General features: G+C 42.4%; 1 long non-coding RNA gene across 1 annotated transcript; it reads left to right on the forward strand.

Annotated features, from left to right (window-relative positions):
- Window positions 1-1,660: 1,660 nt before the first annotated feature.
- LOC118371077 (uncharacterized) lies at window positions 1,661-12,124 on the forward strand. The gene is made up of 3 exons (XR_004822920.2): window positions 1,661-1,799; window positions 3,056-3,272; window positions 8,963-12,124. It is a non-coding gene; the product is annotated as an uncharacterized LOC118371077 (long non-coding RNA).
- The last annotated feature ends 6,026 nt before the right edge of the window (window positions 12,125-18,150 follow it).

The following is an 18,150-nucleotide window of genomic DNA, read 5'->3' on the forward strand; positions in this document are numbered from 1 at the left end:
TTTCTGTTTTTAGTCATACTACATGTATTTTTGGTTCTGTTATTTGTTGTAGACCTATACCTACCTATTAAATTGCACTTTTGTATCCCTCTTCTTGTTTCTTTCCATGTTGGTTCTTTCTGTAGTGTAAAGCCCATTAGTTTGCACAGAAAATGTGCTATATAAATACAGATTGATATTATTTGATTCGAAAAAGCTTCCCTGCTCTTGGATTAATTATGATCTTTGTATATTTACAGGATTAAGTTGTGTGGCATGTGGCATACAGTTTTTATGTTTTCATCATGATGTGCATTTAATAAAATATAACACATCCACTCCAGAATGAAATATGAAGACACAGTCAGCTAAGCCCAACCAGTGTGTTTTTTGAGCACAGTAAACAGGCTTAGGGCCCACCACCTAGGCAGCTCTCACTCGATGCTGGCTGTGAATACACATCACATGTTTGTTATTCCTTGGCCCACCTCCCTGGCTAATGCAGTTCTGCATTGGTGACTCCACACCCCCACTCGGGAGTAGGGCTTTCTCCTATCTATGCATTAAGTTGACTGAGAGTGAGATGAGGCAATGGTGATAGTCTGCTCCTCGTGATAACTGCACGCCGCCACATCTGCCTTAATGAAACTCCCCAGATTTCCATCAATCTTTTCCTCTGTTTTCCTTTCTCGCTCTCTCTCCATCTCTCCCTTTCAATCCCCCCCACCTGCTCTCTCCTGCTGCCCGCCCCCTTCTCGCTCTCTCACTTTCCCTTCCACCCATCCACCTCCTATTCTCTCTCTTTTCCTTTCTCTCGTCCTCTTTTTCAATCTTCCTTCCTTCCTCCCTCCCTCTCTCCCTCCCGGCCTGCCAGTCTTTCTCTTACTGTGCCCTACGACCCCGACACACTTCCACCGCCCCTCCTCATCCTCCCCTTCCTCTCCCTGGATTCTTAGCATAATATCAGGGCTAATAGCTTATTGTCTGTGTGCTCCAGTGCTGATCAGACCCTTTCCTTTCTCTGGTGAAATAGGGCTACGTAACCTGAAGCGTTCCCCTGCGTGAGGATGCTTGGGGAAAAAAAGGAGTCAGCTTGTGCTGCACAAAATGAAAGGGAGGACTGATCTCCGTAAAGAAAGAAATAAGCTGATTCTTAGGGAAAAGAAAGACAAAAGATGTTCTGCATGACAGGGAGAGAGAGAGAGAGAGAGTGAGATCAGAGGTCCAGCATTAATTTATGATGAACTTACAGAAGGTTTCCATGGTAAAGCTGTTCTTGTACATTTTTTGCCTGTAATCACTGACTAGCCTATATTCATCCCAACTATCTCAAAATGTATTACAACAAATCATAGGTGGAGTTGACACAATTTTCAGAACGGGTTGAATATTATTTTTGGGGTTGGGGCACCCTGGAGGTTCGGGGGGCCGCCTGATAGCATAAGAACATGTCAGAAGCAATGGCAAAATGTATAGAATTGCAGGAAATTCGCTTTGAAAGGAAATTCGCTTGGTTTTGCTACAAGAAACGGTCCAACGGCCCAACTCCTCCTCTTTCTCAATTTTCAAACGGAAATGGGGTGTGCCTTTGGTGGTTCATTGATGTGTCATTCTGGTCATCTGCACCTCAACCGACATAGCTACTGTAGTTCATTAGCTAAGCTAGCCACTTTAGCTAGCCACTAACTCCTCCAGTATGTGTTGATGTGAAGTAGCTAGTTTGTTAGCTAAGCTAGCCACTTTAGCAAGCCCGTAACTCCTCCAGTATGTGTTGATGTCATTTCACTGGATATATTTTTGGATGAAAGCTGTGGAGATCGGTAAGAAAGTCAAATATCTTATTCATCATTTTGTGTTTTTGTTGTTATGCATTAAATGGCCTGGTATGATGGTTCTGATGATGGTTATATAGTTTAAAGCCGTTGTTTTAGTAATTTTTTGCCCAGAGTCGACCTTTAATGTAACTGTCCAGTGCTTGCTGATTTCTATGCCATTTTAACTATAATTACTTACACTATGAGTGAAATAGTTTTCCTTCCAAATATTTTTTATTAAGTATTTTAAAAAGCTGATTTTCAACCGAATTGTCCCACTGGTATGAATGATTCGAGAGACAGATGCAGGAATGCGTAATAGTTTTTTTAATTATAGCCCACATTACGGCGTGCTGTGTAAGGGCACAGGGACAAAAAACAAACAAGTAACAAAAACACAGGGTTGAAACCCAAACAAAAGAGCGAGGAGTACCTTGAATAAATACACACGCGCACAATGATTAACCCACGGGACAAGACCCGTAATCATGTCAGCAATCCACAAGGGCACGAAAGCCCAAAAGACACAGCACAGGTACTCACACATACGGGCGGACATTGTAACAATAATCGACAGCACCATGGTGAACAAAGGGCACATATATACAAATACAAGCAGTGTGATTAGGGGCCAGGTGTGCGCAATGAAAGTTCCAGAGGGATCCGTGACAAGAATGGTGTGGGCATTTACCGGTCATAAAAAATGTATGCTTTTTCTCCAATTTATGCTTTGGCCACAAATAAAATAATGAGTCTGTGGTAGCAGAATCAGAATCCTTTAGGTAACATTGATAAATAAGATGTTTTATCAATTTTCATAAGTATGCTTATGTGGCAAACGTTACTTGGGCCCCATGTTCCCTCTGAGGTTGCCTTTATCTTGACCTAGAGGCTCACTCTTCTCTCTGGAAGCTTGTCCAGGAGGGGTTGTATTTTTTATGGGATTATCTAGAAACTGAAAATTGATAAATGCCATTGTCTGAGGTAATGTTTTGGTTCTAAGTGGTAACAAGAACGAGATAAGAACTTTGTTTATTAGACCAAACTGAACGATAATTTACAGCCAATGCTGTCTGGCTATGTGTGTCTTTGCTATAAAGGATCTCAGTTGCCATTATGTAAGCACTCTCAGAGAATTCATTTATGGACACTGAATTGATCTGAGAGTCACAGGGCTATGGTGAAGCTCATATCATTAAAGATGGACTCTATGATAACTCTGACTTGTGTGTGGTTTGCTCTCTCATGATTTGGTAATACAGGAAATTTCCACGACATTTGGCGACGAGGATGGGATGTGAATCTTTACTGGGTGACCTTTCCTGATGATCTTGGTAAATAAATTGTGCACGAGGGATCCCTCAAACTTGGGATCTTAGGGAAACCACACTTCGGGAACAAAGCAGATTGACCAACCTTTGATCTGAGTGCAAGCGAGCCGAGTGGATACCACATCTCAAGTTTTTTTTAAAGAAAGAGGTGAGCGAACCCCACACTTGATGTCAAGTTTTTTAATCACTCTGTTACGTATTCTCTGAGTGTAAATTCATTTGTAAGGAGGGCACCTTGGAAGCCTAAACAGGGCCGAGTCAGAGGAGAGTAATCTGAGAGTTTGTGAACCACTGTCCGGTTGCGCATGACCAAGAGCTGTCCTGACACTGAATTGATCACAGTGGGGATTGGTGCGGTCTGTGGGGGTGAGGGGCCAGGGGACTGTGTGCTCTGTGTGAAACACGGTACTTGGTGAAGCCCTATTGGAAGAAGGACCTCATTCTGTGTGTCTGTGTGATTGTCTAAGTGACCCTCAGAAGTGGTGAATTCCAATTATTTGAAATGTGCTAGTCAGGTATGCCCTGGGTTACTCTGTGTGAGTAATTTGTTACGGGATCACTAGGTAATATTTGTTGGATCGTTCTGTGTGAGCGGGGTAGGTTGACTCTGTGTGAGTAACCTTTCAAGTATGCTCTGATGTTCTGCGTGAACGTCTGACCAGTTCTGTGTGAACATCTGACCAATCCTGTGTGGGTTGATCCTTAAAGTTCTGTGTGAGTACCTAAGATTTTCTTACGTTAAATATGGATTCTGTGAATATTTTAAATTATGATAAATTGCATGTGTGCATAATCAATTACTAGAGATTTGATAAAGTAATGCTGAGAATATAATTATATACAATTTAAACCACCCATTCGTAGACGTACGTAGGTGTAATGGTTTTCTAGGTGTGGTGAAGGAGAGTCGGACCAAAACGCAGCGTGTAGATTACGATCCATGTTTAATGAAAAAACACACTAAACACAAACACTACAAAAACAATAAACGTAATGAAAACCGAAACAGCCTAAACTGGTGCAAACTAACACTAGACAGTTACAAGGACACTAAGGACATCAAGACACTAAGGATAATCACCCACCACAAACTCAAAGAATATGGCTGCCTAAATATGGTTCCCAATCAGAGACAACGATAAACACCTGCCTCTGATTGAGAACCACTCCAGACAGCCATAGACTTTGCTAGATCACCCCACTAGCTACAATCCCAATATATACACACCAAAACCCCAAGACAAAACACACCACAATACAAAAACCCCATGCCACACCCTGGCCTGACCCAATACATAAAGATAAACACAAAATACTTTGAACAGGGCGTGACAGAACCCCACCCTAAGGTGCGGACTCCCGAACGCACCTCAAAACAATAGGGAGGGTCCGGGTGGGCGTCTGTCCATGGTGGCGGCTCCGGCGCAGGACGTGGACCCCACTCAGTCAATGTCTTAGTCCCTTCTCCTCGCGTCCCTGGATTGTCCACCCTCGCTGCCGACCATGGCCTAGTAGTCCTCACCCAGAACCCCACTGGACTGAGGAGCAGATTGGGACTGAAGGGCAGCTCGGGACTGAGGCAGCTCGGGACTGAGGGAAAGCTCGGGAGTGAGAGAAAGCTCGGGAGGGAGAGAAAGCTCGGGAGGGAGAGGAAGCTCGGGAGTGAGAGGAAGCTCGGGAGTGAGAGGAAGCTCGGGAGTGAGAGGAAGCTCGGGAGTGAGAGGAATCTCAGGAGTGAGAGGAAGCTCAGGCAGGTTGATGGATCTACCAGATCCTGGCTGGCTGGTGGTTCCGGCAGATCCTGGCTGACTAGCAGATCCTGGCTGACTGGTGGATCCTGGCTGACTGGTGGCGGATCCTGGCTGACTGGCGGATCCTGGCCGACTGGTGGATCCTGGCCGACTGGCGGATCCTGGCCGACTGGCACTTCTGGCGGATCCTGGCTGACTGGCACTTCTGGCGGATCCTGGCTGACTGGCACTTCTGGCGGATCCTGGCTGACTGGCAGATCCTGGCTGAATGGTGGATCTAACTGATCCTGGCCGACTGGCAGATCCTGGCCGACTGACAGCTCTGGCTGCTTCATGCAGACTGACAGCTCTGGCTGCTTCATGCAGGCTGGCAGCACCTTGCAGACTGGCAGCTCCTTGCAGACTTTACAGCTCTGGCTGCTTCATGCAGACTGACAGCTCTGGCTGCTTCATGCAGACTGACAGCTCTGACTGCTCCATGCAGGCTGACAGCTCTGGCTGCTCCACGCTGACTGACATCTCTGGCTGCTTCATGCAGACTGACAGCTCTGACTGCTCCATGCAGACTGACAGCTCTGACTGCTCCATGCAGGCTGGCAGCTCTGGCTGCTCCATGCAGGCTGGCAGCACCTTGCAGACTGGCAGCTCCTTGCAGACGGACAGCTCTGGCTGCTTCATGCAGACTGACAGCTCTGGCTGCTCCACGCTGACTGACAGCTCTGGCTGCTTCATGCAGACTGACAGCTCTGACTGCTCCATGCAGGCTGGCAGCTCTGGCTGCTCCATGCAGGCTGACAGCTCTGGCTGCTCCATGCAGGCTGGCAGCACCTTGCAGACTGGCAGCTCCTTGCAGACTGACAGCTCTGGCTGCTCCATGCAGACTGACAGCTCTGGCTGCTCCATGTAGACTGGCAGCTCTGGCTGCTCCATGCAGGCTGACAGCTCTGACTGCTCCATGCAGGCTGACAGCTCTGGCTGCGCTGAAGAGACAGGAGACTCCAGCAGCGCTGTAGAGGAAGAAGGCTCTAACTGCGCTGAACAGGCGGGAGACTCCGGTAGCGCAGGAGAGGAGAAATGCTCTGGCTGCGCTGAACAGACAGGAGACTCCAGCAGCGCTGTAGAGGAGGAAGGCTCTGATAGCGCTGAACAGGCGGGAGGCGAGGTGCACTGTAGGCCTGATGCGTGGTGCTGGCACTGGTGGTACAGGGCCGAGGACACGCACAGGAAGCCTGGTGCGGGGAGCTGTCACCGGAGGGCTGGTGTGTGGAGGTGGCACAGGATGGACTAGACCGTGAAGGCGTACTGGAGATCTTGAGAGCAGTGTTGGCACAGGACGTGCAAGGCTAGGGATGTGCACAGGAGGCCTGGTGTGTGAGGCTGGCACCAACTTCACCAGCCGACTAACACGCACCTCAGGATGAGTATGGAGCGCTGACCCAGGTGCCATCAAATCCCTGACACGTTCCGTCGGGCGAATTCCATGCAAAAAGCACCAGCACAGCAACTCCCTCATTTCTCTCTCCTCCAATTTCCCTATTAACTCCTTCACAGTCTCTGCTTCGCTCACCTCCAACACCGGCTCTGGTTCTGGTCTCCTCCTTGGCTCCTCACGATAAACAGGGAGAGTTGGCTCAGGTGTGACTCCTAACTCTGCCACACTCTCCCTGAGCCCCCCAAGACATTTTTGGGGCTGACTCTCAGGCTTCCTTCCGAGTCGCCGTGCTGCCTCCTCATACTGGCGCCTCTCCTCTCTCGCCGCCTCGAGTTCTTCCTTGGGGCGGCGATATTCTCCAGGCTGAGCCCAAGGTCCCTCACCGTCCAGTTCGTCCTCCTCTTTGGGCTGCTCCAGTTGCCTCTTCTCCTGCTGCACCTTTGGGCGGCTACACTCCCCTGGTTTAGCCCAGGGTCCTCTCCCGTCGAGGATTTCCTCCCATGTCCAGAAATCCTTATTGCGCATCTCCTCTTTGGGCTGCTCCTGCCTGTTGACACGCTGCTTGGTCCGTTTACGGTGGGTGATTCTGTAACGGTTTTCTAGGTGTGGTGAAGGAGAGTCGGACCAAAACGCAGCGTGTAGATTATGATCCATGTTTAATGAAAAAACACACTAAACACAAACACTACAAAAACAATAAACGTAATGAAACCCGTAACAGCCTAAACTGGTGCAAACTAACACTAAACAGTTACAAGGACACTAATCATCAAGACACTAAGGATAATCACCCACCACAAACTCAAAGAATATGGCTGCCTAAATATGGTTCCCAATCAGAGACAACGATAAACACCTGCCTCTGATTGAGAACCACTCCAGACAGCCATAGACTTTGCTAGATCACCCCACTAGCTACAATCCCAATATATACACACCAAAACCCCAAGACAAAACACACCACAATACAAAAACCCCATGCCACACCCTGGCCTGACCCAATACATAAAGATAAACACAAAATACTTCGACCAGGGCGTGACAGTAGGTTTTGCGTTGGTATCTTTAATGGATAATTTGATAAAGATGAGGGTTTTTAAGTGCTATTAAACTAGTCTACAAAATCTGGGAAATTGAGCTCTAGAAACTGATTAGAGTATGTCCACTTTTGGTTATCTTACCCTTACGATGTAACTATAAAACGCACATTGATTATCTCCGTCTGGGTACAACATTTGAAATAAAACTGCCCTTTTTATGTTTTGCCTGTAAAGTTATGGTCGCTAGTGTTTGTATAAGTTTTAATAGCTTGGTTCAAATTGATAGAAGGGTGAAATGGAACTTTTTAATAGATTGTTTAGGTTAAATTGATTCATTTAAAAATAATAACGAAGCAAATTCTGATGCAAGACGATGTCTGTTCACTAAATTATCTGCTGGAATAATGTATTGAGAAATGAGTCGTATTTAAATTACTGATTCAATAGAGGAGACAGTTGCCTAAATGAAAGAAATTCTAAATAATAGCGGAGATATAATGGCGATAGAGAGGTGCCCACCAAAATATTTTTCATTCTTATAGATTGACTGACACATGTTATCATTTTGGCGCTGCGTGTGTTATTTTTAAAGTCTTGGACATTTCATAAGTGTGAAGAGGAAAGAGAAGAGGAAGTTATAAGGTTTGGTTTTAAAACTTACGATAGAGGTAAGGAAAAACGCTGAAATGAGAGGGGTTATATTCTTGCCCACTGGGAAAAAAGAAATATGTTGAGCTGAACGTGATGTAGGTATGAGTAAGGAAACATTGTGATAATGTATTCTGATGGTTATTGATTCTTGGTTTGATTGTTTAGGTAACACCAGTGAATTTGTGCAGGAAAGTTCATGTAGTCTAAATTATATTGATCCTTGTTCCATTATGTGGAACAATGTCAGGTCATTAAAGTTGATTGCAGGTTGAGTAGTTTGAGAGCCTGTTGGAAGAAGACTGAATGGGTATTAATGTTGAAAAGCATGCTTGGGCCAAACTAGTAAGGTAGTATGTTAAGTGGGGGAGTATCATTAATTTTAATAATAGTTTTGTTACCTCTATAGTCAAAACAATTGCATATGTTTTGGGAAATTCGCTCGGTTGAATTTGGTTATTTGTGATTTTCCCCTGATACATAGACATCTGTCTCAGGGGCATCAGTTGTTTTTTGAGAAACATGCTGATTGTGTTTTATTTTATTGAGATGTAAACATGAGTCTCTGAGCAATTTTGTCATCTGAACCATTATAGAAGTGAGTTCTTTTGTAGAATGTTTGCATGAATTTATCACTTTATCATCTGCATACATTGGAACTTCAGACCCTGTACAGCCAGAAGGAGGATCATTAATGGATGTGCTGAACAGTATTGACCTTTGGGGAATGAAAACTTTGTGGATATGAGTGGAAAAAAAGTTTGTTTTGATTTTTTGAGGCAGTGCTAACTTTTGAAAGATTTTATTTAGTTAAAAACCAGGATAGTTTTTACTAAATTTATATCAACAGGTTGAAATTATTAGATTGCTGATTAAATTGGTTTGTTTATTTGTTTACTGTTTATTGTTGATTTTTGTTGTTGATTTGACTTAATTAAACATTGTATTATCTGATGTGTTTGAGTAGGATTCCTTCTTCCGGGACGGATGGAAGTTATCTAAAAGATGGAAGTTGAAGGAGCCATGGGAGAACACGTCTACATTTTTATTAAATGCGTGGGATTAAATTACTGATATCTTACACTGAGAAATGTACTACATTTGCGACAGAGGAAAACGTATTACATTTAGATAGTAAGGATAATTGTATCTAAGGGTAACATGTTCAATGAACCATACAGTACATATACATTGATGTTGATTACAACTTATGATTCATGATGTGAGGTACAGTGAAATTATCATTAGGTTTGGTTTATAGTTCACTTTTGAAATTCTGAATCGATGTAGTGTAATGAATACTAACAAAGTGTTTTGTGTTTTTCTGGGAAAATGGGTGTTTCATTGTCTCTCTTTGAAATGTTTCCTGGGACTATAATCTTGGGGAGAGTGAGTGAGATTGAGGCCATAAATGACCAAATTGAAAAGGGCCTGGAAGTTTTGTTTTTACCTTAAGGTTTGCAAATACACACACATAAAACATTTGTTATGACTATTTGTTGGTGTTTTTAAAATACTATGATGATTTGTTTTTTATTTCCTTTGGGTTTGGTGAGTTTTCCATTTGTTTTAGTGGAAAGTTTTGTGATAAAGGAATGTTCTGGGAACCTGGGATACAACATGTAGGAACTATTTGACTATTGTTTGCAATTTGTCTAATATAGTAAAAACAAATATTTGAAGGGTTTTGTATAACCTATGACCTCTATGATGACCTTCCGTTGTGGCTTGATCACCCGCATTGGAAAGCCATTTGGATAATGAATTTATGGTAATTTGTAATACTGCTTTCAAGATAATTTGTGTAATTGATAAATATGTTTGAGTTTATAGCTCTTAGCCATATTTGTAATTTAGACCACTGTAAAGAAGGAGAGAGCATTGCTTTTAAATAAGGGTATGTGGCTTTAAGTCTATTTTCCTATGACCATTTGGGTTAAATCATTTTTCTTTGTGGGTTTTTTTCAGTTCAGTGATTATAATTTGATTAGGTTATTTGAATTCTATTGTTTTATTTTTTTCCAGTAGTAGTTTTTTTTTTTTTACATTACTCACATACGGAGAGATATGTGTAAAAAATGGGGGAGGATTCAGTTTTTTGTAGGTTTTGAATTGAAGTTTATACACCTTGAGTGATATGTGAAGGAGTGTATTGTATTGTATTGTTGTGTTTGTTTTGTTCTATTCCCGAGGGGTATAGGTCTAATTTATTGATCCTTGGCTCTACAATGGATTTGACAGTGAGATGGGGAGTATAAACCAATTTGAAAGAATAGTTTCAATAGAATGTGTTGTTATTATCTTTGAAATATGTTAAGCTATATGTATTAAGTAATACTTTATCATGTAGGTTAATGAAATGAACTAAACTGTTGTTCTGATCTGTTCTTTCGAGGTTCTCATGAAAAGTGACATCAGACGGTATCTTAATGCATGGAAGAGATAATTGGACCGAATAGTGTGTGTACCTCAAAACCCCCTCTAACTGGCTGAAGAAGTGACAAAGGCGTTGAAGAAGCCCCTTCCGAACCACTTCTACCGAGAGAAAGGAACCAAGCCAGAAATTGGTATACAGTATCAGATATAAGCTATCAACTGCTTTTCTTTCATGCTTCTCTCAGGAGTGTGAGACGACAGTCCACATGGAGTGATCATGAAGAGAGATCTGTTCTAACCTTTTCTTGTGATACTGGTATATTGGTTGACGAATGGACAAGACATAATGAGTGGTAAAGATGAGACATTGACATTGGATCATTATCATGGGCCATCCACTTTGAACTGTATAGCTATCTGAAAAAGAACGAAAAGGACGCCTGAAGAATCAGTGCCTGAGAGGGGGGGTTGGTCAACTGTGCCAATACATTTTTTTTATACTTTTGTGGTATCAGGTTGATTGTCGAGGTCTACACCATGTAAAATTATAGTAATTTAGATTAAGAATGCATTGAGATACCGATCTGTATTATAATCATGATTAAAAAAGTTAATGGTAGAATTATGGGATAATTATACTGAATGTATGTAAAATCTGCTAATATTGATGTGTGTTAAATTGAGGTTTTTACTTTGAGTGATAAGACCAATTTGAATCACTGAGGTATGTCATTGTAAATTTTGGTTGGATAAATAGTTGGGTTGTTAATTATGATTTGGAATATGAATGATTTCCCTGACATATTCTCTATTCCTGACTACATCTCTGAGCATGAGGACTTAGAGGGATGTCTGTCCTATATGTTGTGAGGAGGTCTGTGATGAGATACTAGTTCTCATGTAATTTAGGGAGCATTTCTATGTTATGTTATTATTTTCCTCAAATGGATTATTCTGTGTTCTTAAACATGTGCAAGTTTGTCTTGTAGAATAAAGGTTGTAAACTTAGTTTCAGGAGGGAGAAAATGTACATAAGCTAAGGTATTTGACATTGAGGGTATTTTATTTTTTATTTTATTTTAAATATTGAGTATGTAATCAATGTTCTGATTTTCCAGAAGGAACAATATCCCTGAGAGGGGAATGTGGTAGCAGAATCAGAATCCTTTAGGTAACATTGATAAATAAGTTTATAAATATGTTTTATCAATTTTCATAAGTATGCTTATCAGGCTTGTCTTCGTATGTAAACGTATATTTTAAACCATGTGAAGGGATGATTGAGGGGGAACCAATTATCTCTTGGCTCCACAATGTCTGTGTGCCAGTCACTCCCTTATTTCCCATTGGGGGGATGAGGATGGCAGTGTCTGGAACCACTGTATGTTCCCTCTGAGGTTGCCCTTATCTTGCTTGACCTAGAGGCTCACTCTTCTCTCTGTAAGCTTGTCCAGGAGGGGTTGTATTTTTTTATGGGAGTATCTAGAAACTGACAATTGATATGACAAATGCCATTGGATAAGGTAATATTTTGGTTCTAAGTGGTACCAAGAATGATATAGGAACATAGTTTAGGAGACCAAACTGAACTATAATTTATAGCCAATGCTGTCTGGCTATGTGTGTCTTTGCTATAAAGGATATCAGTTGCCATTTTGTAAGCACTCAGATAATTAATTTATGGACACTGAACTGATCTGAGAGTCACAGTGCTATGGTGAAGCTCATATAATTAAAGATGGACTTTATGATAACTCTGACATGTGTGTGGTTTGCTCTCTCATGATTTGGTAATACAGGAAATTTCCACGACAAGTCCAAATCTAATCAAATCCAATTTTATTGGTCCTATACACATATTTGCAGATGTTATGACTGATGCAGCGAAATGCTTATGTTCCTAGCTCCAACAGTGCAGTAATACCTAACAATACAAAACAATACACGCAAATCCCCAAAATAAAAATAAAGGAATAAAGAAATAGTCTGGAAAATACAGTACAAAACATTAGGATTACCTGCTCTTTCCATGACATAGACTGACCAGGTGAATCCAGGTGAAAGCTATGATCACTTATTGATGTCATATGTTCAATCCTCTTCAATCAGTGTAGATGAAGGGGAGGAGATGGGTTAAATATAGATTTTAAGCCTTGAGACAATCTAGACATGGATTGTGAATGTGTGCCATTCAGGGGGTGAATGGGCAAGACCGGTTCTACATTTGACCCGGATCCTGCCGGAACAAGATCCAGCACCTCTCAGTTTTGGACTGTTTAGTTCCAAACTCCATTTGCTAGGATCCAGTACTTCCCATGACATGAAAAAAGATTTCCAATGTATGCAATGTAACAAGTGTAATGAAAGCAGTCAGAGTTAATTATAGTTGCACCCTCTGTAATTCTCCTTCCCCCTAAGAAACATCATATGAAACCGTGCCTGATATTCTAATAATTGATTAGTGTTGAACCAGCCACGGTATATGGTTTGCGCAACATTGTAGCTTATATAAACCAACCTGTGGCCGTTGCTGTGGTGAGAGAGAGAAGTGCGGCTGTATCTCTCTCAGAACTAGAATGAGATTCACTTTCTATGATCTCTCCCCCTCTCTCTGCTCTGATAGACATGAGCCTGCAACTCTCATCTCTCCAGTGTTGCACTTCATAATTTAGTTCCGTATAGAATCATAGTTGCGCGGAGGAGAATGGAGGTGCTGCAGCACACCTTATGAATTGAAATACATTTGCCAAAGCTATAGAATTACTGTTGTCTGTTCAGAAAAAAAAATAATAATTGAGAATACTGCACCAAGAGTAGGCCTATAATTTAGCCAAAGAGGATCAAAAGCTTAAAAAAAAGACCAAATATGTTATCAACTACCAAATATGGCTATTGAGTAAAGAACATTGCTTGTTTTCTATTGTGCTATTGACTGTACGTTTGTTTATTCCATGTGTAACTGTGTTGTTGTTTGTGTCGCACTGCCTTGCTTTATCTAGGCCAGGTCGCAGTCGCAAATGAGAACATGTTCTCAACTGGGCTACCTGTTTAAATAAAGGTGAAATTAAAAATACATTTAAAAAACATTGCTTTAGAAAGTAAAACATGGGAGAGAGAGAGCATCAGCCATCGCCAGTGAGTGAGCTGCACATCATTGATGAGTCAAGGAAACTGGAAAGCTTTTTTAAGACTATAATTTCCACTTTATATTTTACAATATGTGTGTCTCCACACACCTTGGCCTAGGCTTTTGATGGATTCAAGACAAGATCATTTTTATGGAGCTCAGATTCTCTGTTTGTCAGTGTCAAAGTAGCCTGTAATTCCGATAATTTGTGAGGTATTAAAATAGATTCTGCTAAAGTCTTCTGATAAAAAACCCTCTCGGCTCAATGTTCCTCCCAACTTACAAATGAAGCACTGGGCAAGAGAAAATAGTGCCTTTGAATGGGCTATGGTAGTAGCTGCCAGTCACACGTTTGAATGTGGCAAGATCTGTAACGATGCTGGGTTTTCCACGCTCAGTGTTTCTCGTGTGTATCAAGAATGGTCCACCACCCAAAGGACAGCCAGCCAACTTGACATGGGCCAGCATCCCAGTGGAAATGACATGGGCCAGCATCCCAGTGGAAAGCTTTCGACACCTTGTAGAGTTCATACCCTGACAAATAGAGGCAGTTCTGAGTCAAAAGAAGGGGCAACTCATTATTAGGAAGATGTTCCTAGTGGTTTGTACACTCAATGTAAATATGTATGCAGGCATTATGGACAGTATATGAATAAAAAAGGTGTGTACAGCAGTAGTTATATTGGATGATATATAGTAGTTACTGTATATTGGATGAGACTCAACTGGTTATTTTCATAGGTTAGATCAGCTTTAATATTGCAAATAGATTGTAGCTTCCATCAATGTAATTGTCTGCATCATTTCCAATCCCCCATATGCATTTTTGAAAATATATACTGAACGTATGTACATACTGTACAGGCATACCAACATAAACTCAGCAAAAAAAGAAACGTCCCTTTTTTAGGACCCTGTCTTTCAATTTTGTTTTGTAAAAATCCAAATAACTTAACAGATCTTCATTATAAAGGGTTTAAACACTGTTTCCCATGCTTGTTCAATGAACCATAAGCAATTAATGAACATGCACCTGTGGAACGGTCGGTAATACACTAACAGCTTACAGACGGTAGGCAGTTCAGGTCAGTTATGAAAACTTAGGACACTAAAGAGGCCTTTCTACTGACTCTGAAAAAAACAAAAGAAAGATACCCAGGGTCCCTGCTCATCCACGTGAAAGTGCCTTTGGCATGCTGCAAGGAGGCATGAGGACTGCAGATGTGGCCAGGGCAATAAATTGCAGTGTACGTACTGTGAGACACCTAAGACAGCGCTACAGGGAGACACAACGGAGAGCTGATCATCCTCGCAGTGGCAGACCACGCGTAACAACACCTACACAGGGTTGGTACATTCGAACATAAAACCTGCGGGACAGGTACAGGATGGCAACAACAACTGCCCGAGTTACACCAGGAACGCAGAATCCCTCCATCAGTGCTCAGACTGTCCGCAATAGGCTGAGAGAGGCTGGAATGAGGGCTGATGTCCTCACCAGACATCACCGGCATCAACGTCGCCTATGGCCACAAACCCACCGTCGCTGGATCAGACAGGACTGGCAAAAAAATGCTCTTCACTGATGAGTCATGGTATTGTCTCACCAGGGGTGATGGTCGGAATCGCGTTTATTGTCGAAGGAATGAGCGTTACACCGAGGCCTGTACTCTGGAGCGGGATCGATTTGGAGGTGGAGGGTCCGTCATGGTCTGGTGCGGTGTGTCACAGCATCATCGGACTGAGCTTGTTGTCATCACAGGCAATCCAACGCTGTGTGTTACAGGGAAGACATCCTCCTCCCTCACGTGGTACCCTTCCTGCAGGCTCATCCTGACATGACCCTCCAGCATGACAATACCACCAGCCATACTAATCGTTCTGTGCGTGATTTCCTGCAAGACAGGAATGTCAGTGTTCTGCCATGGCCAGCGAAGAGGCCGGATCTCAATCCCATTGAGCACGTCTGGGACCTGTTGGATCGGAGGGTGAGGGCTACGGCCATTCCCCCCAGAAATGTCCGGGAACTTGCAGGTGCCTCGATGGAAGAGTTGGGTAACATCTCACAGCAAGAACGGGCAAATCTGGTGCCGTCCATGAGGAGGAGATGCACTGCAGTACTAAATTCAGCTGGTGGCCACACCAGATACAGACAAACTTTTGATTTTGAATCCCCCTTTGTTCAGGGACACATTATTCAATTTCTGTTAGTCACATGTCTGTGGAACCAGTTCAGTTTATGTCTCAGTTGTTTAATCTTGTTATGTTCATACAAATATTTACACATGTTAATTAACTTTGCTGAAAATAAGTGCAGTTGACAGTGAGAGAGTTTATATACAAAAACTCTACCACTCAAATGTTTGGCCACATCTACTCATTCAAGGGTTTTTCTTTATGTTTACAATTTTCTACATTGTAGAATAATATTGAAGACATCAACACTACGAAATAACATATATGGAACCATGTAGTAACCAAAAAAGTGTTAAACAAAATAAAAAAATATTTTATATTTCAGGATCTTCAAAGTAGCAACCCTTTGCCTTGATGACAGCTTTGCATACTCTTGGAATTCTCTCAACCAGCTTCATGAGGTAGTCACCTTAAATGCATTTCAATTAACAGGTGTGCCTTGTTAAAAATTAATTTGTGGAATTTCCTTCCTTCCTAACGCGTTTGAGTCAGTTGTGTTTTGACAAGGTAGGGGTGGTATACAGAAAATGGCCCTATTTGGTAAAAGACTAAGTCCTTATTAAATCAATGACAGCTCAAATAAGCAAAGAGAAACAACAGTCCATCATTACTTTAATCTTAAGGAGGATCCACCCTTTTTTTTCAATTTTCTCCTAAAATGTCATACCCAAATCTAACTGCCTGAAGCTCAGGACCTGAAGCAAGGATATGCATATTATTGATACTATTTGAAAGGAAACACTTTTAAGTTTGTGTAAATGTGAAATTAATGCCAGAGAATATAACACATTAGATCTGGTGAGAGATAATACAAGAGAAAAGCCATCATGTATTATTCCAGCCCAGGCGCAATTTTTGCAGCGTATGTGCAAAGTTCTAGACTGATCCAATGACCCATTGTATGTCTGTTCAACATGTTGTATCAAGACTGCCCAAATGTGCCTATTTATTAATACATTTTCAAGTGCATTCCCCTCAATCAATAGCATGGCATTATTTCACTGTAATTGCTACTGTAAATTAGACAGTGCAGTTAGACTAACACCGATCCACCAATCCTGTAGAGGTTTAAGATATGAAAGTCAGTCGATCCCTAAAATTTCAAGAACTTTGAAAGTTTCTTCAAGTGCAGTCGTAAAAACCATCAAGAGCTGTGATGAAACTGGCTCTTATGAGGACCGCCACAGGAAAGGAAGGCCCAGAGTTACCTCTGCTGCAGAGGATAAGTTCATTAGAGTTATTTGCACCTCAGATTGCAGCCCAGTAAATGCTTCACAAAGTTCAAATAACAGACACATCTCAATATCAACTGTTCAGAGGAAACTGCGTGAATCAGGCATTCATGGTCAAATTGCTGCAAAGAAACCACTACTAATGGACACCAATGGCCGAGAAACACGAGCAATGGACATTAGACTGGTGGAAATCTGTCCAAATGTGACATTTTTGGTTCCAACCGCCGTGTCTTTCTGAGACGCAGAGATGGTGAATAGAGGATTTGTATGTGTGGTTCCCATTGTGAAGCATGGAGTGGGAGGTGTGATGGTGTGGGGGTGCTTTGCTGGTGACACTGTCGATGATGCCATCAATCCCCTGAAACGTATCCAGAACGCTGCAGCAACTCCTCCATATACCCCTCCTTATAATCCTCCACATACCCCTCCATATACCCCTCCGTATAATCCTCCACATACCCCTCCATATACCCCTCCGTATAATCCTCCATATACCCCTCCATATACCCCTCCGTATAATCCTCCATATACCCCTCCATATACCCCTCCTTATAATCCTCCATATACCCCTCCATATAATCCTCCATATACCCCTCCGTATAATCCTCCACATACCCCTCCATATACCCCTCCGTATAATCCTCCATATACCCCTCCATATACCCCTCCGTATAATCCTCCATATACCCCTCCATATACCCCTCCTTATAATCCTCCATATACCCCTCCATATACCCCTCCTTATAATCCTCCACATACCCCTCCATATACCCCTCCGTATAATCCTCCATATACCCCTCCGTATAATCGTCCATATACCCCTCCGTATAATCCTCCATATACCCCTCCGTATAATCCTCCATATATCCCTCCGTATAATCCTCCATATACCCCTCCGTATAATCCTCCATATACCCCTCCGTATAATCCTCCATATACCCCTCCGTATAATCCTCCATATATCCCTCCGTATAATCCTCCATATACCCCTCCGTATAATCCTCCGTATACCCCTCCATATACCCCTCCGTATAATCCTCCATATAATCCTCCATATACCCCTCCGTATAATCCTCCATATACCCCTCCGTATAGCCCTCCGTATAATCCTCCATATACCCCTCCGTATAATCCTCCATATAATCCTCCATATACCCCTCCGTATAATCCTCCATATAATCCTCCATATACCCCTCCGTATAATCCTCCATATAATCCTCC

Source organism: Oncorhynchus keta, chromosome 4 (assembly GCF_023373465.1).
Source record: "Oncorhynchus keta strain PuntledgeMale-10-30-2019 chromosome 4, Oket_V2, whole genome shotgun sequence".
NCBI lineage: Eukaryota > Metazoa > Chordata > Actinopteri > Salmoniformes > Salmonidae > Oncorhynchus > Oncorhynchus keta.